Raw genomic sequence first — 21,105 nt, 5'->3', positions numbered from 1 at the left:
TGTATAAACATGCACTGAAAACTGGATTTTGAATCACACCGTCGATCCAGTGGAACAAGGAAGCTGGTGATTGGAGGCAGACAGAATGACAATAGGGATCCCAGTCTTGCTGCAGAGACCCCTGTCTGAATCATCAATGGTGAAGTCACAAAGAAAATGGGCCCAGTTGCGCCATTTTCTCAAATGAGGCAATTAGAAGGGCAGTCTGAATGGAGATCAGGCTCAGCTTCGCTGTGCCACAAGGAAATGAGTGGGACGGGAAGAATTGGGGAAAGCTTAGAGACAATTGGGCTCTTTGCACCTCCATTGATTCCTTTTAGCTCAGAAGCATCAAGAGCTCCTGCAAACATTGATCAGAGCAAGGAGCCACCGTTGTTATCGATAAAGATAAACTGGGAGACTCCCCAACACCTCAAGTACTCAATATGGGAAAAAAGCTGGAGATGTGAAGACAATCTGGATGCCAATGCAGCCAAACAGCCCGACAGGAAAAAGACTGACAAGAGGCAAAAAGCTTAAGACCAGACTCTGTCCTTTGGCGATTTTTTACAGCAAGGTCAGTCTCTCAAGTGCTTGATACTGAGCAAATCAAAGCTCTACATCTGAGAGCAGCCCGTGAGAAGTAAAAAGTGTTTCTGCAGAAACACTACTATAAGATCAGAGATGTAGCAGCTCACATTAATGCTGCTAATTAAGAGAAAACATATTTCAAACTACAAACGGGGTCACACGTGCCTGAAATTTGAAAACGTACGCCGCTCCGGCCGCACGGAGGCAACATCTTGTTGGAGACGGTCGGATGCAGCATTGACTCTCCAGGTCCTTCTAATAAAGTCGTTAATGTTCCTTTTTCAGCCTGAACACACGACCACAGTCCTCATCTGCAGATCTGCACCTCACATTCAGGACGACGGACAAAGGACGCCAACTACAAACTTCTATCACACATAAGATGAGAAATTTCAAAGGATCCATTATATGCTAAATTATTGTTGACACAAAGTTCCTTTTGTTTTGAGTCATTTTAAAGATTTATCCAATAAAACTTTTCTAAATTGAAGTAGATGCAGAGAGCATGAATGTCTTTAGTTGTCTTTTGTTTTTGCAGTAGAACTTAAATCTTGTCTTACGAATAAATTTCAGACTGTGCGAGACGGCGAAGAGCCTTAAACCTGCATTCTATGTAATGAGAGAATGAAATCCCCCAACTGAAGTGACAAGGAAACGAAAACCTCCACCCGGTTATCCTTTTGACAGTAATTTCATTACATTTTGATATCAGATATTGATTCCTTTGGGGCTTTTTAGCCCTAAACTGCCACAAATGAAGCTAATTAAATGGATATATATATTCTGAATTTATTCTACAAAGACACTAATATTTCTTCTTTACTGTGAAGCACAGACACACATCACAAAATCCATTTCTATCAGTTGAGTGATAGATGAGGTCTAAAGGTGCATTCAACAATATAGTAATTTCAAACCTTCTTCAATACATCGTTTTAAATATCATGGTCTCATTTAGAGGAAAGCAGACCGTAAAGATGGATTAGGAGGCACGGTCAATATTTGATTGACCAAGTGCACTACCTAATCAGGATCAGTGCAGTTCAGATGCTTTCGCTCCTCAAAAATGGTAAAGAGTTGTGTTGTTGTTGATACTTCAAAATGAACTGAACCAACACAACCTTTTCAAACTCATTTCTAAGTTGGACTCATCCGGAGCCGATTAGTATTTTGAACATTTTCCTCAATTCTGCTTCATTACTGGCCAAACACTGAGGCTGCCTTTGAATCAAGTGCAGATGCCAAAGAATCCTTGTTTTGGATTCTGATCCAGTCATAATCAAACAGTTTTTTTGGTTACACAGATGATTGAACAACATCTGTGAATCCACAGGTATTTTTCAGTGGACCTGCAATTAAATCACTCACTGCCAACTCACGTTCTAAACAGCAGCACAAAAGCACAGAAAAAAAGTTTAACAGTGTCATAACCACTAATTACTAATGCTGATAAGATGACAGAGCGTCTTTAGAAAAAAAAAATGGAGAAAATTGAGCAGAGAAATACTTCACGTTCCAAACAGAGGTCATATGAAGACCAAAGAGGGCACCAGGAGTGATACAACCCAATGAAGCAAGTTGCTCAAGCGAGTCCAGCCTGTCTTGACTGCAGATGGGCCAATTAGGAGATGATGAAAAGCTCTGGGAAGGCGGGCCTAAACTGCTTCTTTGTAATTGGCTGGATTTTCTTTGCGGTAAGAGAACACCTGCTATCCAATTTTACATCAAAATAAATACGTAGCCTCTCCAGAAGCAGGAGACAAATGATGGCAGACGGGATTTTCTAAAAGAACCTTGTGGGGAAAGAAACAAACGACTTCCAAGCCAGAAAGCTGATACACAATATCCAATCAGGTCTGGGAAGTTCATTGAATGTAGGGCTGTATTAAGTATATGTTAGACTTTTCCTGAGCAATAAATTTTGAGGTAAATTGGAGGAGCTCAAATAGCAAAGACTCTTCAGAGCCCTGACAGCATGTCTGGCTTATAATGACCCATGAAAGCACTTTGACATCGGTAATAGCTGGATTCTGATGAGCGGGAAATGGTGCTCGGGACTTTGAGGTAAAGCGGTTTTCTTTTCCCCTCTCTTGTCTTAGTTTTTTTATATATATATTCAGGCAAGACCACTATTTTTTTTTTTGGCAGGCCATCCTTCTCCTCCTTTTCTTTATCTCTCACCTCCCAGAACATCCTGGTATTTTTCATTTCTCCATCCAGCAGGGTGTTTTGTTTTTTTTTTTGTAATTATTTTTATGGAGAAGCAGTCTGGTAGGGAGTTTTTCAACACTTCATAAATCCCCTCCCTGTGTTGTCTCATTTGTTATCCTTTTGGGTTTATGATGTCCCTGTTTTCTATGCGGGCAGACTAAGACCTGATCCCCGGAGGCCTCCGGGAACTGGAGGTAACCTCCCCAGTATTTTGCTAACAGCTACAGCATGTGTGGCACTAAGCCATGGGAAGCCCCTGTGGCCTTTTAACACATCCAGAGTCAAACACAATGGAATATGACAACCAGGCTCAAAGTAATGTGGAGCGGGCTTGTCTTCTGACCTCCTAACTATTAATCCGATATATACCCACTAGTTGGTAATATCCATTCTGTGACCGGTACCTCACCTGGACCTGGAGCTCATCAATAACGGCCATCTTTTGTCGCTGCGGCCAACTGCCAGCTCAGCATTTCTTCCAGTAAATCAAGGAATTAACCTCAGCAAATTATCCAAATTGGAGTCACCTTGAAAGAGGCGAAACAGATGACACTGACAAATAATCAATTCATTGACTCCAGATATCCTGGATTATTAGATGTGGAGCAGGTCTGAGAGTCCGCACAGTAACGGATAGTAATCAAGCACAGCAGGTTACTTGTTATTCATTATGATGAACAAACCAGATTAAGCCCGTGTTACATTGCTATACATTCACATGATAGTAAATGTGTACATATTTATAGGTGCTATCAAGCGCTTGACCTCGGAGCAGTTCATCACATTGAAATATCGCAGGGTTACAAAAACAAAATCCCACCATCAGCCAGAGCTGATGGATGAACTGTGAACTTTTCGTATGTGTGCAGGAAGCTAAAAGCATGTTTAAAGAAACAGAAAACACATTTAGTGGAACTGCTGAGGACCAATCAGAGCATCAGTCTTTCCACACTCACTAAATCAACTCATCAGCCTGCACATATTTATCTGGCTCATCCCTCTTAGATCATTCTTTGTTGGTTTAACATTTGTTATTTCCAGTCACAGAACAAGATCCGTATTGGATTTGTTTCCAGGGCTGCCACACGGGACTTTCTCACACCCCAGGACCCCGGAGGGCTGTCCAGCCATGGCACTTGGCAGAGCTAGGCGTCTCCTCCCTCCCTGAGTTTGTCTGTCTGTAGTCAGTCCAGGACTACAGCCTGTCAATACTGATGGAGACCCCGCTGACTAGCAAAAGGCTGCTAGGGTCCCACACATATGTGTGTGTGTGTGTGTGGGTGTATGACTATATTATAAGTTTGAAGCCAAGTTTCAATTTTTTCAGGAGCTGACTGTCCTCACCAACAAAACTGTTCATTGTCGGTTTATGCTGTTTTCATACCAACAAACAGAAAACTGATATGAATTCTATCTTAAAGGTTTAAGACTGTATCAGATTTAGTCGAGAATTTAATTAAAATCTTAAAAAAATGAACAATCACATAAAAGCCACAGTGATGTCATGACCAAGGCCTCCAGAAATGAGAATTCTCAGCGGCTAAATGCTTCTTGTAATACCGCTTTGTGTCACTAAACGTGACATAACTAGCATTGTTGTTTCCCCACTTCTGCTGACGAAGTGCTGCAGCGTTTCATTTTAATAAAGAGCGAGTTAATAAAACCAAACGGCAAGCCGTCTTAAACTACTGATTTATTGGGTTTCTTTGTTTATATGAAACCAAAATAAAGACAGAAAAAAAAAAAATGGTGGGGCTCGTTTTAAAATGTAAAATCCAGTGAGAGGTAGGGCCATTTTCCCATAGACTTCAATACAGTCCTACTTCTTTTTACAACCAGCAGTTGTAAAACAGAAGCTGCACGATGCCTCTTCTGCTTCAGGCTGGATTAGTAATCCTGTGACCGCCGTCAGCAGTTTCCTGTCGTCACGTCATACACATTACGGTTTACAGAATCACTCTCCAGTGGCGCTTTATCCAGGTTAGAATAACACAGAGGATCAGTGTGGGAAGTGTTTGATGAACGTCCTGTGATGTTTGTGCGTTGTCTCATCAAAAGCTCTCATGTCTAAAACCTCCCGTGTATTTTCTATCAAAATGGCACAGGCGGGGGAGAGAAAAAAAAAAAAAAAGGAGGCCGTCGGGCCCCACCTCTACAGTTTCATGGAAGTCCGAGCTGACAACTCGGGGGAAGAGCGAGACAGCAGAGTGAAAAGAAGTTAAGAAGGGAGCCGACCGGGATAATGAGCCGACAAGAAAGGAAAAACAAGGACAGAGCCGGGCAACATTCAATGTTAGTGTCTCATTCATATTCACAGTCATCTGGCAGCCGGCAGGCGGATGGCTGGGGCAACAAATTTAATCAAGGCCCCGGCAGAGTATGAGTGTGAAGGCTCAAACGCTGGGCAGAGGCTATGAGACCGCATTAGCATCTCGGATCTGTAATGTTTTGAATAATGGCTACAAGCACCGACTCGTGGGGAGTGTGATGCAGGTGTAGATGTTTTCTTCTTTTTTTTTATCTCATTTACATTAAAGGAATTTAGCTGACATTCTTATGCAGAGCAGTATTGAACAGATGCATGATAATACCGGAGGAAGGTGAAGTTCATAGATCACAGATTTCCACATGAGGGGTCAAAGAGAGAGATGCTGCTGGGGGGGGGGGGCACTATGAGGGATTAGCAGGCCCGTTAGCCTCCCTGCTTTTTTGAAAACCTGTATTAAAAAAAAAAAAAAAAACACTTCTTGCTTTTAGAGCTTTGCACATTCAGGCACATTTTCCAATTTCTCTTCGCTCTCAGGTCTTCGGTCTTAGATCGGTGAACTCTGTCGACTCTTTTTAAAAGGCAACTAAAAACCATCTGTTCAGAGAGACTTTGGGTAACCAGCTTTTTGGTCCCCTGGGTACTCTTTCATCTAGTATATATATATATTTTTTTCCTTTTTGTGTTTTATTTGTTGTGGAACTATGAATAAGGTTGAACTTGAACTGGATATTTTGCATCAGAGAGTTTTGGGCAGATTTAGAATGACACTGGACCACGCCAATAACAACGACGTAACTTTGCATGAAGATTATAGTTTTGCTTTATTCATTAGTTTTCTTTTTAAATCTCTTTTTTGTCTTATTTATTTGATTAATTTTATCATTATTTATCTTTAATTTTTTTTATCTTTTATCAGATGTGATCTTTTACTTAAGATTTGGATGAACAAAGTAACTGGATGGACGTGTACACGTAATGGGGGGTACAGAATGATACATACATGGTTTATAAGAGATGTCATGCTGTGACGTGAATGTAATTCTCAGTAAAACAGGATTCATGAGATTCAGTGTTTTTCAATGTGTCTTCTAATTATTTGTCGGAGGTGCGGTGGGGAAAAAATACAACACACATTTTGATTTGACACACTGTTGTGTCTTGTTTGATTCCAGTCAGTCAAACTGGACCCATATTAATGACGGATAAAGATGAAGGAAAGCGGAGGAGATGACAGGTAAGCGAAGCTGTTCAGGTTAAATACATCATAATTCTTTACGTTACATTCAGGCTGTAAAAAAACTGATAGGAGTTTTTGAGAAATGACGTATTTATTTAATAGTTTCTCCTCTTTGCTTAAATGTCCCTCAGAACCAGTGGCACGTGTCCTTGCCGTGAATGTTTTCGTGAACATATTGTTCCCTCGCTGGGAATCGATTAATAAACACAAAGGACTTTTTTGACAGCCTTTGACATACTCCCCAACACGACTCTTGTTTGATGCATTCTTTTGGGACGGAGACATACAAACCCATTCAGCAGCGCTCAAATAGACTGATCTTAGCCAAGAAAAAAAAAAAGTATTTTTCAGACAAACAAAACTCAAGGCCAAGCTGATAATGTGTTCAAATCTCTTCTGACCACGTAAAAGGGAGCATTTTTTCTTTTTCCTCTGAGAATAAATCTCGAGACTCTACACTGAGTGGAGAGCTCTCAAGGTGTTTTAAAGAGAAAATGTTTCACAACACGTCTCACAGCAAATGTTAATGGACCTAAACTAATGTGTAAGTGCTTCATGTAGTATGAAGTATCAGTTACTTCAACCACTTGTCGCTAACTAATCAGTAACACACATCTAATTGTAACTGGAATGTTCAGAGATGTAATCTGCAGCTCTTGAATGCAACCCTGTTGAATAAGGAGAGCGGCAATGAGCTGCCTGATCCACAACCCCGATATCTCACATTCCAAACTTCTCCTATATCCCCGGCTAAGCTAAAGCCTCAGGCAGCAACTACACGTGAAAGTCCGGGCCAAACATACGCTGCTGCATTTACCTCTTCAAAAAAAAAAAAAACGGCTTTTGGGTTCAACAGCTTTGAGTTATTTGGTCATTTTGAGTTAGTGTATGTGATTCTCCTCTTACAGTTTCAGCACCAACAGCAGAAAACAGGCTCACTCTTTTATTTTCACACTCCCTCTGTAGGAGAGACAGCACAGATGGAGAAGAATTTCTTTTATCCGATGTAGTGGAAGCAGCTGGGACACCTTATGGTACGGCTCTTCTGTCCAGGTTTACCTTAAAAAAAAAAATAAATAAAAATAAAAAACTCATTCATTTACAGTTGATGGTTTTTGCCTACTATGGAGGAAAATTAAGCTTCCAAAGTATTTAATATCAAAAGTAAAAGGCGAAAAACAAGCAAAAAGCGAAGCCTAGGTAAAGGGTTAGGGTCGCATCACACGTATAAAGATGGGTCATAAAGCTGGTCAGTGATATTTAACGGCGCTTGAATGCATCACATCTGTTCATGTTGCTTTTAATTTGTCTCTAGAGTTCAACTTTTTCTACGTTTTATTATTTATTTTGTGCATATTGTTGCAACTTTGCTGTTTTAGCTAAACTTAAGTTGAGGCCATTACAGCGGAAACTTTCCAAACATCCTGTCTGAACTGCAGACCGACTGCTTGCATTTTCTTTGGTTATTATGGTTGACAGTGTTTTCAACCATTAAATAAAATATTTTTTTTTGTTTGGCTCTTTTTCTTGCCTTCTGAGCTACTATCACCTTTTACAGCAACCAGAGTCGATATTTTGTGAAATTTATAATTAGCTGACTCTGTGCTGATTCCAAATCTGCGGAACGCTTTGTGACATTTTTAAACATTACGACACTTTAAGATAACCAGAGATGATATTTTGTAAAATTTATAATTAGCTGACTCTGTGCTGATTCCAAATCTGTGGAACAATTTGTGACATTTTTAAAAATTACGACACTTTAAGATAAAAAAAAAAAGACATGAAGGCATAAAAAAAAAAATCGTAGCTCTAAAGACGTTAGCGTAATCAAACATTCCAGCAGCGTTTGTTTAAACTGAATAAACTTCATACCATCAGTGTTTTCCATTGATCAGCTCACAAACTTAAAGACCAGAGCCTCGGTGATTCATCCGCCAAAAGCACATTTCAGCAGCGTTTGGCACTTGACAGGTGGTAATCTTGGACCTGGCTGGCAGGAAATGAGAGCTGAAGTAGCCCATAATGAGTTCATGGCCAATAGCCAGGTTGCTTTGTGTATGTGAATGCAGCCAGTAGAATTAGGATGGAAATCAGCTCTGTTTTCCCACTTTTCTGGTCCACACGTAGGAAACCAGGGGTGATCGTGCGTGGCACTGGGAACCATTCATGCTCAGCACTGGGGTTTTGGTGTCGCCACTGCAGCGGGGGACCGGGCGCGTCTTCCTGCCGGTCCGAACTGAGCGGAGATTTATCTCCGTCATCTCGTCAATCCCAGTGCCCAGATGGCATCAAGCCCTCACGTCAACGCACTTTTACTGCGCGTTCCGGGGTTCTGGCTCGGCCTCGCCCGCATGCAGGAGCACCGACTGGCCATGCCAAAGGAGCAGCCAGGACACAAGACCCAAAATAATAGATAGAATCCACTTCCAACTTCCCTCCTGAGTCCTCTCTGCAATCATCCATCAGAGAAATGAATCCACACTATGGGACGAAGGGGCTGGATTTATCACCAGTTAGGGTGTCCTATTGTTGACAAACCTAGTGGAACAAAATGAGAGAAATCTGACCCCCTTTTCCCCGACACCGGGAGCGAAGCACATATATAAATTTCATGTGCCCTAACAGACTTCCACAATACAAAGGCCCTTTAGTCTGATACATAAATCAGAGTGTTTGAACCTCGCCGTGCAGATGCTTGTAAAATGAAGTGCAAATGAACGATGGAATGGAATAAATGTGTAATGAAATCAGATGCTGAGACCTCTCTCGGTGGTTAGATGATGCTTGATGATGAAAAGGAACGACAGCTCTGCCAGGGAAGGCTTTTAACCCCCGACTTCTCTGCAACAAGGTAATTTGCTTAATGAGACCTTTGCTTTCTCCTTAATTACCGTCGCCAAATGCAGCTTTGCTACAAGCGTCAAATGTGCAGATAGCTTCAGAGCCGGAGGGGCTGATCAAATCATACTTGGGCCTCATTATTTAAACACTGTGCGCCGGGACCGGCAGAGCACTGCGTTAACAGGGAACTGAAACAATCAGAACTTCTTCATGTTGCATGTAGCCTGCGTGTCGAAGTGTTGGTTTTCCCCGACTAACCCCTGGGAGTAGTAGAAGTTAACATGATGGCAGCTTCATGTCAGATATCCTCTCATTGGTGCTGCGCCGTATAAATTTCCATACAGAGAATTCAAAAGCAACTTCTGTTTCCTGTTATGGTCAGAGCAACTTCTGTGGTGGAGCGAATAGATTTCACCTTCATGCTGCTTACAAAATATACGTCAGTCTGTCTGCACAAAGACTAATGACCATCAGGGGGCACCTCCACTGTCTGTGTTGAAGTCTATGGGAAAATGTTTGCCTGATGAGTTTGGTCTCAGTCTTCAATACAACATGATGCTCATTTAGAGGGAAACAGAGCAGAGAGGGGCGTGGCTACTGTGTGATTGACAGGTTAAAAGGTTAGCAGCAAACTAAGGTTTGCTTTATCCAGGGACTCAGCTGTTTTCATCACTGTAGTTTAGAGACACTGAAGGAATCCAAGTTTGGAGTCCGTCAGTGTTGCTGAAGACAACAACTGCCATAATCCTGCTCTATTTCACAAAAGTCACTCTTCGCTGCCTTTTGTTTTGTTTTGATCTGAAGACACAGACTGAACGCCCTGATTTGTCCACGTCTGAAACTTATTTCGGTTGATAAACTCGTGAAGGAGGTTCAGAGGCCTCGCTGTCAGTAAGACAACAACTTTGTAAAGAAAAACACAAAGGCGTAAAGAAACAGAAAGGCCTTAATATGGATCTAAGGAAGAAAAAAAGATTTTGTGTCAAATGCTGTAATGAAGAACTTCTCATTATTCAATAATTGGATTTTGAACAGAGATACGTCGTGTCAGCAGCATATTCATGGGAAACAATGTGAAGTCTGACTGCTGTGCCTTCACACTGTCTCTTTTGTGCATTGTGTTGTATAGACAACTACACAACTTCTTATATTTAAACCACAGATTGCAAGGGGGCAAAACTGCAGTCACAGGGTCGCGTCTGTCGGCATGTCTCAGAAAGTGGTGATGTGTGTGTGTGTGTGTGTGTGTGTCTGTGTCTGTGTCAGAGGGGCAACTGATGACAAACGATGGCAAATTGGAGTGAAGGCTTCCCGCTGATCGCTTGCCATGCCAACAGAGAATCAGAGGCCAGGAAGCGGCTGAGAAAATGGCTGTCAAAAACACACACACACTAAGGTAAACACAGACACACAAACTGCCAGACGCAGAAAGAGGCCAAGTTCTTACAAAGGCGAGTGAGTTGCGGAGGGTGAGGTGGCATCCAAAGAGCACGTCCCTCAGACTGATTGACTGATTTTGTTTTAACTCAGCGATAGCCGCGCCATCACCGTCGGCCTGCAGGCCTGATTGATACAGCGGAGATCAAAATGCCACAGATATAGCAAAGTCCTCCGCACGGCTGGAAAATCAAAAGCACCTTTCTTCCAGAGCCCAGAAATGAAAGAGCAGACAGGTTTCCCCCAGCTGGCTAAATCACTCAGCATGACCTAAATCCATTTCTTTGCATTTTAAAAGATGCTCACATCAAAGATGAATGTAAACATCGCCGTGGATGAGCCAGAGCACAATGCCTTGGCTGCTCTTCCTCCTTTTGTCATGAGCCTTCCCTGTCTAACTGGATTACTCTCTGACGGCCTCCTCCCCCACAGTGAAATATATGTCACATCAGTGGGCTCTCCATCTCTCCACAGGAACCCAAAAAAAACAAAAAACGGGAGGCTCCTAACTAACAAAGACAGTATTTCACCAGAGAGTGTAATGAACCCACAACTATTGTTTTCTTAATGATAGATTGACACACAGCTGAATGGAGTGCCAGTTTCGCTCGCTGTTACAATGATAGACACTGAGAGGCTCCTGATGTGAGTCGAGACAAAGGAGGGCATGTGTCATAAATACGAAGCTCCGTTCGGGTTTTTCTTTATTCTGGATTTTAGTCGGGAGTGCCGAATCAGATAGCTCAGACTTAGGTCATGCATCAATGCTGCTGAAAAAACAACAAATTATAAGTGAATCATATTTTCCACCTGACATTTTTCCATTTTCCTGATGAGGCTTTTTAAGAATTGGCAACACGATCCCAGACACAACCATCCTGACAATCCTTCAGATTAAATCCCTCACCTCGGCAAACAGATGGATTATCAAAATCTAAAACTAAAAAAATGTAAAAACGAACACGTTCCCCTCTCATTTCTTGCAGCGTTTCTAACTACACTCTTAGTCTATTGACTAAAGTCATTAAGCATTCTAGGCTGGCCCCGTTCCATAACCCAGAGAAATCTATTTATTCATGGAAGTAATTGAATCAATAGCAGATGCTGTATCGGGTGTTGCAGCAATCCTTTCCTTTGAGACCCAAAAGCTCAATTCTCTCTTTTGGCTGCTGGGTTGCCACTGCTCTCACGGCTTAATGAGAGATGGCGTTTCAAAAGCATTAATTGAGATGGCCTGCAAACATCCTTGAATGTGGCAGCCTTTTCTTGGCTGAGAAAAAGTCCATCATGCAATTTAGCGCCCAGCACTTCACCTCTTTGTGGGGGAGGCTGCTGCTACAAATCGGGTCTTGCTTTGGTGATTAGAAAAGACCGCCATGGCCCACAGCTGAGCATTCAGCACAAAAAAACTCACATATATATATATAAATAAAATAAAGACAATATCCTCCTGCAGAGAATCATCCTTCAGTCTACATCGGTGCAATTTAATATTTAATGGCTCAAAAATACATTAATACTTTACTTTATTTACATTTTCATATTTAGCTTTCATTTTTGATTTACTGGGAGTATAATAATCAGCTCTTACAGCATGATTTTTCACAAACAAGGCTAACGATTTCCTGCTAACAAGGTGCTGCAGCTCATCTGCTTTGAGGTTTCAAGGTAGCTTCAAGGCTATTTCAGGAGAGTTGACCTCCTCTGGACGAACTTGCTTACTTAAATGGCCACCAGGGAACTGTGAATCTATCTTCCCTTAATGGATATAGGAATCTCACTTCCCGCCTCGGTGATGAATGACTATGAATGGATGGCTAAAGTATCATTCTCAGCGGGATCCACAGCTTCATTCGTTCTGATAAGAATCATAAAGCCAAGCAGGCGAAGCTTTGCTTGGGTCAATATCCTGTTTGAGTAGCCATTAAGCCACGTGCGACAATGGACGCTAATATCATCAAGGTGTTCCACTTCGCTTCTGTCATTGCGCTCATCTCAAGGTGAATTATAAATGGCCCTGGAGCTTCTGAGCTGCATGCCGGTTAGCTCACCAAGAGGACGGCGAGGATAACCAGAATCACGTCGTCCATCATTGTTCAAAATGAACATGCATGATGATCCTCCAGTCAGAGTGGAACATTAAGCATTCCTCCTGACAGATGCAAGAAGCAGGCCTTTTAAGTTTCCTATTCAGGCTGTAATAACACTATCTCTGTATCCAGCCGAAGCTGCTGTCACCGTGATGAAACACCGCCTGCCACGGGACGTCAAGGAAATTGTGATATGGATTTTGTTGATACGGTCAGTTGTTGTCCTTTGCTGCTAAACTGTGCTGAACGAGCTATTTGATGCAACTAAAGAGCTCCTCTGACAGCAGACCAGAATCGTGTGAAGAGAAAGAATGTCTGTGTGTCTTTTGACATTTCAACGAGGCCTGACACCAGCTCTTGAACAGAGAAGGATGGCTGCAAACTATGAAGTCACTCGAAGAAATGAGTTCGGCTGAACGAGGCTGTCACTGTCGGGTAAAGGTCACTGTGAGCAGTAAGTCACTGCTGGTCTGCTGAATTTCCATTTTCAGCTTTATTCTTTACTTTTCGGTGCGTTTGCAGGAGGATGCTGTTATTTTGCAAATATAACTTTATCTTTGGAAGATTGTTGCTGCGATCGTTGACGGATTGTGCATATTTTCTCTTTAAACTGTAGAATCAGTTCTTTGTGTCGTGTGTGAAACTGACTTCAGTGAGAAACTGATCAGATCTGGATCAGTTCGACTCTGTCCAGTCTCATTCTCCATCTTTGATAGTGACATCCAGTCACGTCTCTACATCGGACACTCCTATTGGCTCCGGTGGGTGATGTCACAGCCAATCAGAGTCTGTGGATCAGTCCTGTATGTTTCTGAGTTTATTGTGTTGACAGAATTAAGACAATCAGATATTTAGAGCTGATTTTTCATCATTAATGAGCAGAACTCCTGATCAGATAAAGATAGAAACTTCAGACCAGCTCCAGAATAACACAAACACAAACGTCTTAATGTGGGCCTGAAAGGGCTAAAGACTCAAATTAAGATTTTTTCTAAGTGCATTAGAGAAGGTACAAATGGAAAATCGTAAACCTTCTCCATGTTGCCCCCGCTGGCAGTGAGAGATAATTGAAAGTCTGCAACAAATCACAGAGCTGTTGAGTGGAAACCTGCTGTTTACTTGAACCTGCCATTGAAAAACATGGAAAATAAGCCAGCATGATAAGTGTGATCCTCCTGGGCCTTGTTGGTGCCACAGTCGAGGGAAAATATAACCATTGAGTGAAAAGCAGGTGCAGCCAAACAGATCCAAAATCAATAGTCATTAATCATGACACTTAAGGTACTTTATTGTGGTGACGCCTGAATGCTGCATGAACACGAGACGTCAAATCCAGTCTCCAATCGTTTCAATTTGCCATTAAGCTACTAAACTATGTGCACGCTGCACAATTACACACATGCAGAAAAATTTAACCCCCTTTTTCCCCCCTCGAGTATATTGAGCTCTTAGTCTAATTCTCCAATTTCAAAATGTATTGTTCATAACCCAGTTTCATATATTATCAGTTGTGGATGCAATTTCCTGTTTCTCTGTCTGTCTCTCTTTGTCTCAGCCCCCTGTGGGTCTGTCTTCTCTCTGGTTCTATGTTCAGCACAGATTTCTCCATATATAATTCATATTTCGTTGTTTTTTTTGTTTTTTTTGCGGTATGGTTTGGGTGGTTTCACCTTCATTGGGGCAAAAAGAAAAAGGATTTGTGAATGGCTTTGCTCATCATCAGTGACCTTTGTGAGAGATGTTTCGATGCCCGTCCTGGATTGCCAGACAGCGACAGATGTTTTGACATGTCGTGGATTAAGTGTAATCTGGATTTGTTAGGGTGCTCTGTTGTTGTGCAGATGAGATCGGTGCACCTGGACTGTGGGTGAATGCACCTGTGAGGGAGCAGCGCCGGGAAACAGGCCGCCATTTGTGCACTTTCAGTCACCAACTCGTTGATCTTTGCTGCTTTGATGGTTGCTCAGGCTTCACTTTAGGGGCGAACAGCTCCCAGCAGTAACAGCAGTGAACTGATAAAACATTTTGTGTTTTTGGAAAATGTAGAGCCTCCACTGATCTGCACTGGTCCAGCTCATCTCACAGATGACTGAGATTAGAGCCAAGTCAACACCTTGAACTGGTTGTTGCTCCTCAAACCTTCTGAACTGTTGTTGCTCCCTGATTGTCACCGGTTTCATAGAGTCCATGGTTCAGTCACAGATCACACACAATCACAAATATATCAGAAAAAATCTGTCCGTTCCACAACCTCGGTCTTGCTGGTGGCCTTGTGGTTTGGGAAGCAGACCGTGTAATGACCACGTCTACGGGTCGAGTCCGGACAGGGATCTTTGTAGCATGTCACCCCTCGTCTCTCTCACCACACATTCCCTACCATTTCCCACCTCTCAGTGAAATGCTCAAGAAGGTTGAAAAATGAAATGTGGCAAGCAGGAGATGGATGAAACGTCCTTCATGACATTTTGTGTTCTTTAGATTCGCCAGCTTCTCCGTGAATACTGCAGAAAAGGACTGCAGCAGATCGTTGCCTCTAATAGTTAAAATGAAGCCTCTGTTCCTGACCTTATGTGCCCACTTCATGCCCTATATCCAATTTAGAGAAATGCAGAGCAAGCAGGGAAGTGTGTGTGTGGGAGGGGGGGGGGGCTCGCTGACGTGCTGCCCCACATCCACCCTTTGCTTCTAAAACTCACATCCACAGGCCGTCTGGAGGAGACGGCAGCGGCAGCGCTGGGATTTCACTCACGTGATGTCAAGGATTAAACTCGGTGGGATCAACTTCGAGGAGACAGCCGCCCCGAAGGGCTCGCTCCATTTATGCTGCTCTACCCCCCCCACCACCGCTGCTCCGCCCTCCCCATCCAATCCCCCACACAGATTCACTAGCACTTTAAATTCCACAGTAAGAACTCCTTTGTCAAATTTATTCACCCTCGGAGACATTTCAACCCCCCCCCCCCAAAAAAAAAAGAGTCTTTCTCAGGCCATGCCATAGTAAGCTGCTACCTGGCCAGAGGTGGGCCTCAGGAAGAGAGAGCTGTCAAGAGGGGGACTGTTTAGAAGAAATACTGGAGTCGACTTCCCCTGCCTCCCCCTCTCCTGGCACTTCCTCCCCCCGTCCCGGCCTCCAGTACAGACACCTCCCGACGCTATTACACGGCACATTCCTCTGTCGCTTTGGATATGTGAAGCCTCCAGCTGGAACTTAAGTGTAAGTGTGCATTGGAGGCGTTCCGCCATTTTTAGCGTCAAACCTTGTTTCTGTGTTGAATTGTAGTCGTGTGTGAATAAGTCAAAGTCAGATTTGGTGTTATTGGAAGTGTGTTTGCCATTAATGGAGGAAGAAAGAGGGTTAATCCTTCAACCGCACAGCTACGTGTTTATTAATCCTTCATTTTAATCCTTCAAACCTGAGGAAGCCACTGTATCTCACCTCAAGGGCAGCTGGGATGTGGAAGTATGTCTGGGCATGTGTACGTCTAATGGTACGTGCCGTCTGCATATTAAAAACCACAGGGTTTGAATTCACAGGAAACGGCTCCTGTGTGTGATATACACCCGCACCGGGCTTAGTGTGTTCTTTCAGGGTTAAAATTACAACAATAAAAATGCTCTCATGATGAAGCTAGCTGTAAATCTCCACGCAGGTCACCCTGAATCAGGTTAATAAATGCTGTTTCTCAGGCTGCCGGGCTCTCCGGGGCTCTCCGGGGGATGGAGTAACCGATCAGATGTCCCAGACCAAATAAAGCATATCGGGCCCGGTGATAGTGACTGCTGTTAACAGGTATATGGGTTTTGAAGCTACCCTGTTAATACCACATGTTACAAACTGTTACTCCTCTTACACCGGAATTAATCGACTTTATATTAAAGCTGCAAATCTTGGTGAAACATTATCACTGGGATGTCGTTCTCAATCGAGCCCCACTTCTCTCCTTTCCTTTCTATCTTTGCCGGTGCATTCTTTCTTTTCCCTCTCTCACTCTCTCTTTTTTTTAAACCTGATCCTCACTTTTCATCAGTTTTAAATCTCTAAGGACTCTGAATTGTGGTTAGGAGTGTGGTCGTCCTGTCGCAGATTCTCAGGTTGACAAGCTCGTCATTCATGCACAAATGGGTGATTAGTTGTTCGAAACTACACACAAATACGCGCACACACTTGCAGGCACAAATGACGTGGTGCTCTGTGGACACTCGCTCATTGTCACTGTGCCCTGGACGTCCTGTTTCCTGAAGAGAATATACAGATCGCTGTGACGATCAGAGCGAGTGGCCTCTCTTTAATGGCTGATGCCTCCAGACCTGTGGTGTGAAAGTTGTACGTCTTGTTACGCTCCATTACAAGAGCTGTAAAAAGCATCATGACTCTCCCGTAGCACAAAGTGAACATCATGCAAGGTGTTGACAGAGGTGTTAATCAGGAGCAGCGACTGACTGACTGCTAAACCAGCTTCTGACATTTTTGTCAGACTCTTTGCTTCGGAATAAAAATTCTCTGCCTGTTGGCGAGACACACTCAATACCTCCCAACCTCCCACTGCTTTTTTCAATAGCTCATTGATGGAGGATGAAGCTAGAAGGCACCAGGCGAGACTTTGGGACATTTCACTCAAAAAGCCTGAAAAGCTTTGCTCAAAAAACCGAAAGAAAAAGATAAATAATTTAGTCTTTTTCTTTCTTTCTTTTCTTTTTGTATTCCTGAGGGAACATAAAGTCATCACTGAGTAGCTTATCTTCCTGAGCATCAGCCACAAAACCCCCTCAGAACAAAGAGAGTCCCATTCAAATGCCCAGCAGGACACTTATTGTCCCTGTGGTGCAGAGCTGCCGGGTCGATATCCAGCTCGTCCTGTCCACATGTCCGAACGTCTTCGAGCGGGACGCCAAACCTCGAATTGTTACTGGATATTCGGCCACCATCTTCCCTGACAGCATACCGCCACTGATATGTGACTGCATGTGCGAGCGGGTGAATCAGAGCCAAGGAACGATGCCGGGCGCTAACGTGTAACTGCTACTGCTGCTGCTCAGCAGGTGTTGAGGGCGAAAAGCGGCTCTGCGCCTGCGGGGGCATCGCTCTTATCAGCAGGTCCACCAGCTTCAAGCCTCATCAGATTGTGAGACAGAAGTTACTTCTTTGCCGCACAAGCCTGTATAATATTTTTGTCAGAGCCCTCCTGATGCTGCAGAACCGGCCTCATTCAGGAGAAAGCTGGTTCCTCGCCCAGCTGCCGCTGCTGCATGAGTTAGGTTATTTCATTTCAGATGATAAATTCTGCTCAATCTGGCCACCTTTGTTTTAATATTCAGTCTGTTCCCACATGTGTTAAAGACATAACAACAGAGCGTCAGGTTGTCTAATATGAGATGGATTTTTTGTTTGGACGGAATTCTCTTGAATAGAGACATAATGCTCTGAAATGATGCATTATTATTAATACTGCAGCATTTTTCTTTCCTTAAACTGTCCGCTTGTCTCAAACTGCAAAACAACGGGATGATGGAAGACCAGACCAGATGAGCGTATGCCCCCGTCAGAGGACAAGCTCTGGCCGGGGGAGCCGCTGCAGAAACTCTTCTCTAGAAGTCGGGAAAGGGGGAATTTCCAGCACATGAGAGCACCGCTCCATTTGACACTGGAATGAGGGAATTAGGAGATTTATGACGGTCCGGGGGTCACAGAGGGAAGCGTCTGAGAACAGAACCATCCCTCCCCTGACTCCTCACAATGCTTTACAGTCTGACAGCCTGTGTCATGTCCACAGCTACACACAGAGGCCGACACACACACACACACACACACACATTTATATAAACAACAAAAGGACAGTGAAAGAGAAAAACTGTGTAAGAGCCTTAAACCTTCATGTTATCTAATGACCATCAGGGGGCAGCTCCACTGGCTTGAAAAAGACTGTATTGAAGTCAATGGGAGAATGCCCCTCCTTCTCCCTGATTTATTAGTTCAGTAAACTTTTTTTTTTTTTTTAACATGAGTTTATGGTCTCCGTCTCTAGTTTCAAATCTTCTTCAAGGCAACACATTCATTTTTTAAATGATGGTCCCATTTGGAAGAACGGCAGAGAAAAGAAACAATATGGCTGAGACAAATTACAAACCGGAGGCTTCAAAACAAAATGTCAGCCTGGATTTCTTCTGCAGATGAACTCACAGATCGATCCTCGTGAGAACACTCCATCACGACACTGCTCATAAGTTTTTAAACACGACCGATACATGCCTAAATTTGACCTTTAACCTTGACCTAAATGGAACCTAAACACTAAAGCAAGGCCTGAACCCTCGATAGCCTGTGAAAAAGTCCTCGCTTTCTAAAAACATCCTCCAGATTTAAGACCTTGGCAGAGCTCACGATCTCACATTACCGTGCACCTGTACTTCTGTGGATAAGGTCATTTAAAAAAAAAAAAAAGTAGACACGTCCCACGTATAAATATCTCAGCACAAACACACAGATACAGGCATCATCGGACCACTCCGGCCTCTCCTTCCCACACGGCCCACGCAGAACAAGCCTCTGCTTCTCTGCAGGCCGGCAGACAGAACGGCTGAAGGAGCCTTTTGTCCTGCAAGCACAGACGAGTTCGTAGGAAATAGTGGGAGGGCAAACAGACAGACAGTGGCCGTCCTATGTCATTACACACACACACACACACACACACACACACACCGTGGCTTACTCAGCGTGGTATTGTATGTCACAACACTTTCCTTTTAAACAGCCATATTTCATTCTCTGACAGCCTTAACCAAGTGCACCCCCCCCCCACAACCTCACCCTCCCCTCCCCTCATGTCCAACACGACTCACCCACTCACAACTGTTTCTGTTTTCCATCAGGCCAGCTGCCCTTCTTTTTTGCAACACTCCTTTTCAAGGTGTACTTACACAACTGTCAAATCCCAAATTCACCAACAGAGGGTTTAAGGAAGCGGACGAGAAAAGCAGAAAAAACTGAGCTCTTCATGCTAAACACATTAGCTTTTTTTGGGTTTCACCTTGTGAGCTACTGCTGTTCGTATGGGAAATGATACGTAAATCAGATTTTCTCCCCTTCTGTTAGTAAACGAATTCTCCTGGGAATACATCCTTTATAAACGCTCCACTGCAGCATCCCAGGAATGTTAATCTCCCCGTTTGTCTTGGAATTCACAGTTTCAGGCAGCTCGTCTCAGATACAGTAGAGGAAGTGTCTCAGTTTAAGGTCAGTCATTACCGTCCTTCCTGCCCGCCTTTTTTACTTTCTCCCCTTTCTCTCTCTCTTTTTTTTTTTTTTTGGTAACCCAGCACTGTTGGGTTACTGTTGTCTCCTCAGCCCCGCCTTGACCCCTTACTTCCTTTCCTCTTTGCTAAAGATTGTGTTACGCTGCCTTACGGACACAAATATGCAGGAATGCATCAGATCCAGTCATATTGAGGCATTGTTGGCAGACCTTGACATTATTACCCCCCTTTTGATTGATTATGTGCTTCACCTAGAGTGAGAGATGTCTCCAATCAGTTTCCTGTGTGAGTTTGGACAGCGTCAGCGCAGGCCACACCGCAAGGCCGCGCGGGAACTTATAAATCTTGGCTGGAGTGACGTATTCCTGTAAAGGCACATGGAAAAATCTGCACTTGGATGTTGTTAGTGGAAAGCGATTGGCTTTGTTGCAACTGCCATCATAAATTTCAATCCAGACAGAGACCTGGACGTAGCTCCCAGCCATCTAGTCGAGTATAAATATCAGGGTTAGGTTGGTGAAAGAGAAAGAAGAAGGGGCAGGAAGCGAAAGCTGGGATTGGCATATTCAACATCCCAAAATCTACAGCTTATCCTAAAAGTAGGGAGGATAAGAAAACCTTGAAAGACCTTGTCTGGAAGGCAACAAAAGGGATCGATGGGGAACAGGTGCATGAGCAGAAAGCTTCCTCTGAACGGAAAAGAATTTCTGCTTGCTGTCTTTGAAAGGGAAAAACAGTCCAAGTCAATGTCAGCGTTAGAGAACAGAAAAATGTTCCGGTACTAAACGGCAGCCATTGAATTGATCCTTGCATCTGCTTCAGAACTCTAAGGACTCTCAGTCATATCGTACTGAAATCAATGAAATTGCCTTTCTTCCAAGTTATGTATACAACCTATTAATCTTATCGCTCTGAGTTTGTGTGATGTATGTCAAGTGTCTCTTCAACACAAAATCATGATTGCTTTCTATCAGGAGAGAAAACAGAGCAGCTCAGATCGACTTTCTTCTCTAAAAATGGTTTCTACCAGAGCCAGAAACCAAAATGGCCGACAGACAAACTACAAACAGCAGCTCAGAGCCCAAAGGTCAAGAACGTCCCATTAGGTCTACACTTTGAGCCAAAAAGACACAAAAGCATTGAATAACAATTTCTGACGTCATCTGTGAGCTGTCATATCGTACACACCTTTAACG

The sequence above is a fragment of the Echeneis naucrates genome, chromosome 4 (genome assembly GCF_900963305.1).
Source record: "Echeneis naucrates chromosome 4, fEcheNa1.1, whole genome shotgun sequence".
NCBI classification, from domain to species: Eukaryota; Metazoa; Chordata; class Actinopteri; order Carangiformes; family Echeneidae; genus Echeneis; species Echeneis naucrates.
This window is presented reverse-complemented; position numbering follows the sequence as displayed.